The sequence below is a fragment of the Argopecten irradians genome, chromosome 6 (genome assembly GCF_041381155.1).
Source record: "Argopecten irradians isolate NY chromosome 6, Ai_NY, whole genome shotgun sequence".
In the NCBI taxonomy this organism is placed as follows: domain Eukaryota; kingdom Metazoa; phylum Mollusca; class Bivalvia; order Pectinida; family Pectinidae; genus Argopecten; species Argopecten irradians.
This window is the reverse complement of record NC_091139.1, coordinates 37,494,975-37,501,563: the sequence shown is the minus strand read 5'-3', so window position 1 is coordinate 37,501,563 and position 6,589 is coordinate 37,494,975.

The following is a 6,589-nucleotide window of genomic DNA, read 5'->3' as shown; positions in this document are numbered from 1 at the left end:
GAGATTGAATATTTTACGTACATTATAAACATTAAGAGGCAATAAGAGGCATTCTTTTGTTGGAAATGGTGCAAGGGTTTGTATTTTTTTGTATTGTTTTTTATGTTTAGACTATAACATATGAAGAAGCCATTTTATAATCACTAGTGTCACTGTGAAATGTGAAATGAAATTGTAGACGACAACTTGGCTTTGTGGTTTGGCCGTGTACAGCCTCTATACCATATCGTAGACGTAAATAGAATTTTTGGTACTACAGCCACAATTCATTTTGAGCTCTTGATCTGTACTTTTAAAATTAAAACTTATACATTGTAAGTATCTCAAAATATAGGTAACTTTTGGTGATGAATAACATATTAAAAACTCTTCTTGATTAGTGAGCATGAAAATTACGGCACATATAATTTTAACCAAACTAAACATTTTAACACATGCAATGCATTTTCTTGTATTCATTTTATTGGTAAAAATTCAACACTTTCCTGACGTTCAAACGAAGGAATGGCACATAAAAAGCCAATGTAGTCAGTTTATCAATAAATCTTGGTATTTATAATTCACCAAAAATATTAAACCAAAATTGCACTTTTTCTTAACTATGTGAATCCGTGTCTATTTATCTCAATACTGGGAGGCAAATCTAAACATTGCCTGGAAATCAGAAGCCTTATCAAGATAATACTGGCACAGTAGCTAGAGCATAATGTGGCTATCCCCCTCTTTATCTTGTCAATTTATGGTGGGTCGAATTTAAAAAAAAATGATTTCATTAGTTCCAAGTTCAAAATGAAGAAACACAGCTTTTAATGGAAAGGAATAATTTGGCTGCCAAAGATTACGATCCATCCGGTGTATCTGTTTTTGAGACTATGCTAGTCATTTCATGGAAAAGAAGAGAATTCAACGAGAAAAATGAAGAAAAATTTTGTTACAAAATTTGGCACATTTCTGTTTAAAACAGTTAACATACGCTGTTCAAACTTGATTCATACAACTGGTTTCAACAATACTTACATTTCCTAGTACAGTTTCCTCATTCGGTTATTTTGAAGGATCTTGTGTAACTTCATTTTCACCAACATATTTAATATCTTCATTTGTTGTTAACTGTAATGCAACACAGTATTTTATTTATTTACCATTTTGTGGAGATGTTAAGCCCGAAGTTATTCGCTTAGAATGGAATAACGCCGTCACACGTTTATAAATGAAGATAGAATAATTGAATTTAGAAACCAATATTATATCACAATGCCTTCAAAACAAAGATTTGAAATTGTGTGCATACTGAACATATATTGAAAAGTGTTATACCGAAAGTTCACGATCACGTCTTGTAAAAAAAACTTTTATAAGGACGTAGGTGACCTAAAGTAGCAAAAAATTACAACAAGAAAAAACAATAAGTAAAAATTGTTATGCTTAATTGATTTCCGTATCTTTGAGTAAAGATACTGCTACTGACAGATATAAGATATACAACTTAGTGTTTTACAATTCCTACTGAGTGGTAGACTTGTTTGTAAGAGTAAGGGCTAAAGGTACTAATATTGATACTGAAGTCGAGATTACAAAACTTAAAAACTTTGAAACGGATTTAAGAAACTTGAACTTGAAACAATCAAACAAACAAAGTAATAACAATCATTATCTGTTTAGACATATGGTACTTCATTCTTCATTACCATCCTGATCAATCATCATCATCATCATCACAAGTGGTCATTATTTGCTTATTTGCAATGAAGTTCAACCCTTCTTATTTACTAAAACCTGGTATTGCATATGTTATAACAAGTATTTGTAAGTCTACGTCCTTGATTATTTGCATTCCTGATAAATCATTATCATCATTATTATCATTACCATGGCTGACAATATTATTTTCTTGTTCTTTCAATTTTCTATTTTGAATTTTCAATTAAGGTGCATCAGGGCGCTTTTTGCTCCCTAAGTTTTGAAAATTGAAAAAGAAGGGAAAAGCAAACAAAACATACATTATTATTTACCAAAATGAATGTCAGGATATGGTGTTTCATCTCTGCATTATAGCTTTTACAGGAAATGTTCATATAATATATAATTGAAGAGTCTTAGAACCCAAACTCAAACAATTTCTTTCCACAAAACTTTTCCATAATTGTACAATAATAAATAATATTTTTTATAATAAAAGTGATGTATAAATACCACTTGAGGTTGTGCCACTGTTATTAAGTCCAATTTGAGACTATATGACTTGCTACAACAATGTGCAAGTGATTGGATTGGAATGCATCGCAGGTCATGTTCATGCTATACATATTGAAATCGGACAATGGCACAACGTTCCTAATACATAACTGCGCAATCAGAGGTATATTTTGGTCAATTTTATCTGTAGGAATTTTGAAAGTTACAGCTACAATCACGTGCCGATTGAACCTCAAAATAACAGATTCCTCTCCCAATGAAGTACTATTTTACAACATAAACACGTATACAAGTATATTTAGTCCTAGTTATGAAACTGAGAATGTTTGATTGCTTGTGGAACAGTGCTCTAATTTGAAATACTTTCATTTTCGACTAAATATGGCGATCCCACAGTGTCCTGATGCACCTTTAGTTACCTTCACTGACCCTCCGCATCATTGCAGAGACCTACATAGACGAAAAGTCTGTATAGGGTATTCATAGTGTGGACGTCACAAAATGTGTGATGACGATGGTTTTTACAATATTTTTTACAATTATTATAATTGTACTAGAGTCAACAAGCGTCAAAGACTTTTTTGAAATTAATTTAGACATTTAATGGAATTTTTTAGGCATCAAATTGTTACCGGAAGTGACACTTAATTTTATCTTTGTAATATTTTCATATTGAATATTTTAGTTTCATATTGTGCACCCATAACACTTTATATTTGCATTTTGTATCATTTGTACAATCCTTCCACAAACTTATTATTTATACTGTACGATCCTTTCACAAACTTATTATTTATACTGTACGATCCTTTCACAAACTTATTATTTATGAAGCACAATCATTCCCCAAAACTTTTTATTTATGAAATACGTGCATTCCTTCTCCAAACTTATTATTTTTGAAGTACAATCCTTCCCTTAACTTAATTATTAGTCCCTTGCCGGTGAAACCGGAGGGGATTATAGTGTCTGTCTGTCCGCCCGCCCGCCCCGCCCGCATGCATACGGGAAAATACAGCTTTGGATTGAATTTGGGTCAAAAGATCAACTACAAAAGTCACTAAAATAGATTGTTTCACAAATTTTAGTTTTCGGACAATAATTTAACTTTAGAACACATAAACATTATTTGTTCAAACTTCATACAATGAAAGCTTTACTGAGCGATAATAACTGGCCATAGATTAGACAACCTAACTGACGGCAGGGGACGTGTGTTGCTTGCAACACTTACTGTAAGCTTATTATTTATGAAGTACGATCCTTCTTCAAACTTAATATTTATGAACTACAATCCCTTTCCAAACTTATCATTCAAAAATCCATCCCCAAACTTATTATCAAGTACATGTAGATAATTTGAGTCAAGGATTTTCACGATCTGTTTTGTGATTTGTTTTTTATTGTTTTATTGCGATCAGTTGGTTAGTCTCAGCCATTTTGAATTAATTCTTCCAATACACTCAATGTTTGTTGTTGTAACCAAGAAGAATCACTGAACCAAATCACGTCCACTATTATCAGATTCATACTGACGAAAGGCGTCTCTGAGCTTAAAAAATATCGCAATAAGAATACTTTTCTGTAACTACGCAAATCGACTTTAAGAAATTAAAGATCTATTTAACCTGTATGTGTGCATGGGTTTTTAACCCACTACAACAGGTCTAAAAATAAACATTTGTTACTGGAAATTCAGGAAGCATATTAATAGACGCATACACATATGAGTTACGCCTACATTCAGTCCCCGTAACTTATGTGTAATCGATTAACGACTTTATTCTCATTATTGCTATGGATAGTGTTACTTCAGCCGTGTGTTGTCAACTTGGAACGGGTTCGTTCAAGAGTACCCTCACGGTCTAGCTAAAACCGGCACGTTCCTCTCCATTGATGACCATATTCGAAATGGAAGGCTGTTTGCTGTGTATTGAAGTCAACTGACGTGTGGGAGGCCATTTTACTTTGAGTAACCGAGGACGTTTTAGATTAGTGAGTATACATTTACATTTTGTGATATATATATTATACGTAGTATGTATTAAGATATTACCCTTACCCTCTCTTATGATACTCGTTAATTCAAGGCCGTAGATAAATTTTAAATCCTTGATTAATGCTACTAGATTTCAAACCATAATCAGTTCACAGTGGGCTGTATTGTCCCTTGTCACAGTAAAGGTGCGGCCATTGAATGCAGGTCGTGATTCCCCATACTAAATGTTTAGTACAGTTTACAGTGTGCAGTAGACTGACAACGAGTGCATGAGAAGTAAAACATTCAGAAACTGAATTATTTACTTCATTGTGCTACCCAGGAAGTGTCGGAAAAGGGAATATCCACATAAGGACATATTAGACCGTTTTAGCTAATCTTTATGAGAGGCAGGAAGTATACATCAATACAATATACAGACTCTTTATGTACTATCGAGAGAGGTTTTGTTTGTAACTCGAAAACAGAATGAATATGTTTATATCTATAGTACCAGTAATGGTATTGTAATTAATATTGGTGTACAGAATAACTATGAATAACTATTGAACAATATAACCATGAAGGGATATGGGTATTAAATACCAAAGAGTACCCATTGTGCTGTAATCATTTTCTCAAATAAGTATTCAATTGAGCAAGGCGAGGACAGCAAATGACAGTTTTGAATATACATTAACAGAAAGTTGTTTGAACTAAATGTTCTCTTTCAACGAGATTTTGACATCGCCTTCGGTCTTCATGATATTAGGTTTAGTGACGAGCTTGAATGACAAAGCCATTAAACACTTCAACCGTTAAGGTAATAATTACACGTTTCGTTCTGTCGTTAATATACATATCATTGAGATACACGCTTGAACAACCCTGGCCCTATGTACTTGTACAACTTGTACAAGTACTCTCTATATATTTTAATGATATACTTTTTATTTTTTACTAGCAGATCATGATAATCGAGCCAGAGAAAGGTGAGGTTGCAAAATTCGCCCACGCTCCGATTCCATACATCCAGCATTATACATTTGCATATGCGTTTTTTATCTATTTTGTTCTACTAAAGGCCTAAAATGATGTTTTGTTACAATGCTCTGGGTATGTGTCAAGGGCCACCATTTGAACACATTTTAAATTATTTTTGTTAATGAAAGATACTTCATTCTTTATTTGATATCCATTTATAATTATATATATATATATTTTACTACAATTTGATTTTTCATTCGAAAAAATTCAAATTTTTGGCAGGATAAAAATTAGGGGTATTGGGTGTGCTTCAAATATTTGGCCTGTTATCGATTTTGTCCACACTTTCAAATCATTTAAAAACATGTCATAGGTGTAATTTTACAGCAGATATACTTTTTTTCAAAATGATTGAAATCCGGGAAAATAAAAAATAGCACTTCGAATTCCAAAATTTCAAAATCCAGCCAAAGAGAATTTAAAAAAAAAAATCAACATTTGCCCTAGGTGACAGTAAATTCAAAATTGACCATAGGTACCATAATAAAACAACAAATAGGCCTAGTGTTAGAATTACGTAAACTAACATCTATACTTTACAATTGCTGCATTTTTATTCTTGCATTTTCCCTAACAGTACAGAAAGCTTAACAACTAGATAAGATACAAAAGATACAAATTAAGATTATTCCTCATAATATGTAGAAAACTATTTGAAATTGAATTGAAAAAGATTAACGATCGAAACATAATTTCATTTGATTTTCAAATATATATATATTTAACCTAAAAAGAATAACAAAACCACAAAGGCTGCAATATAAGTTTGACCAATCAAGAGGCCTTTATTTCGTTACCACGGTAACAAAGTATTTCAAAATTGTTACTATCTTATTACGGCATACCTCATAATCTCTAATTACCAATTTTCACTTACATGTAAAAATGTAGAATATTTAACAAAGGATGACCTTTTTTGGCATGGTTTTGTGCATGTAGTCTTGATGAAATGAACATTAAGATTTCAGGTTCTTTGGGCCTTTTTAAAATCACGAAAGGAAAAAAATGCGTTATGTTAAAGGAACAACTAGTAGAACTTTCGGTATGCAAAGTTTAAAGAAAATTGGATTGTGGGTAGTTTCTGTGTGATTTTTAACATTAGCATGAACACCACCTTTTATGTAATATATTTGTGCATTATAAATAGTTAATTCTACAAATATATCGTTTACGTTTGTCAAATGGAACCTAGCTTAGTGTGAATGAGCCATGTTAACTTTCAATATTCTGGTATTTGGGGTAGTTTTTGTTTTATAATGAAATGAATGTATTTGATATGTGCATACCAGTATATTTATTGTATTCATTATCTAATTGCCTTATTAATTTTCATTGTTAATATCTTGTTGTTATGAGCCGTTTCTATTT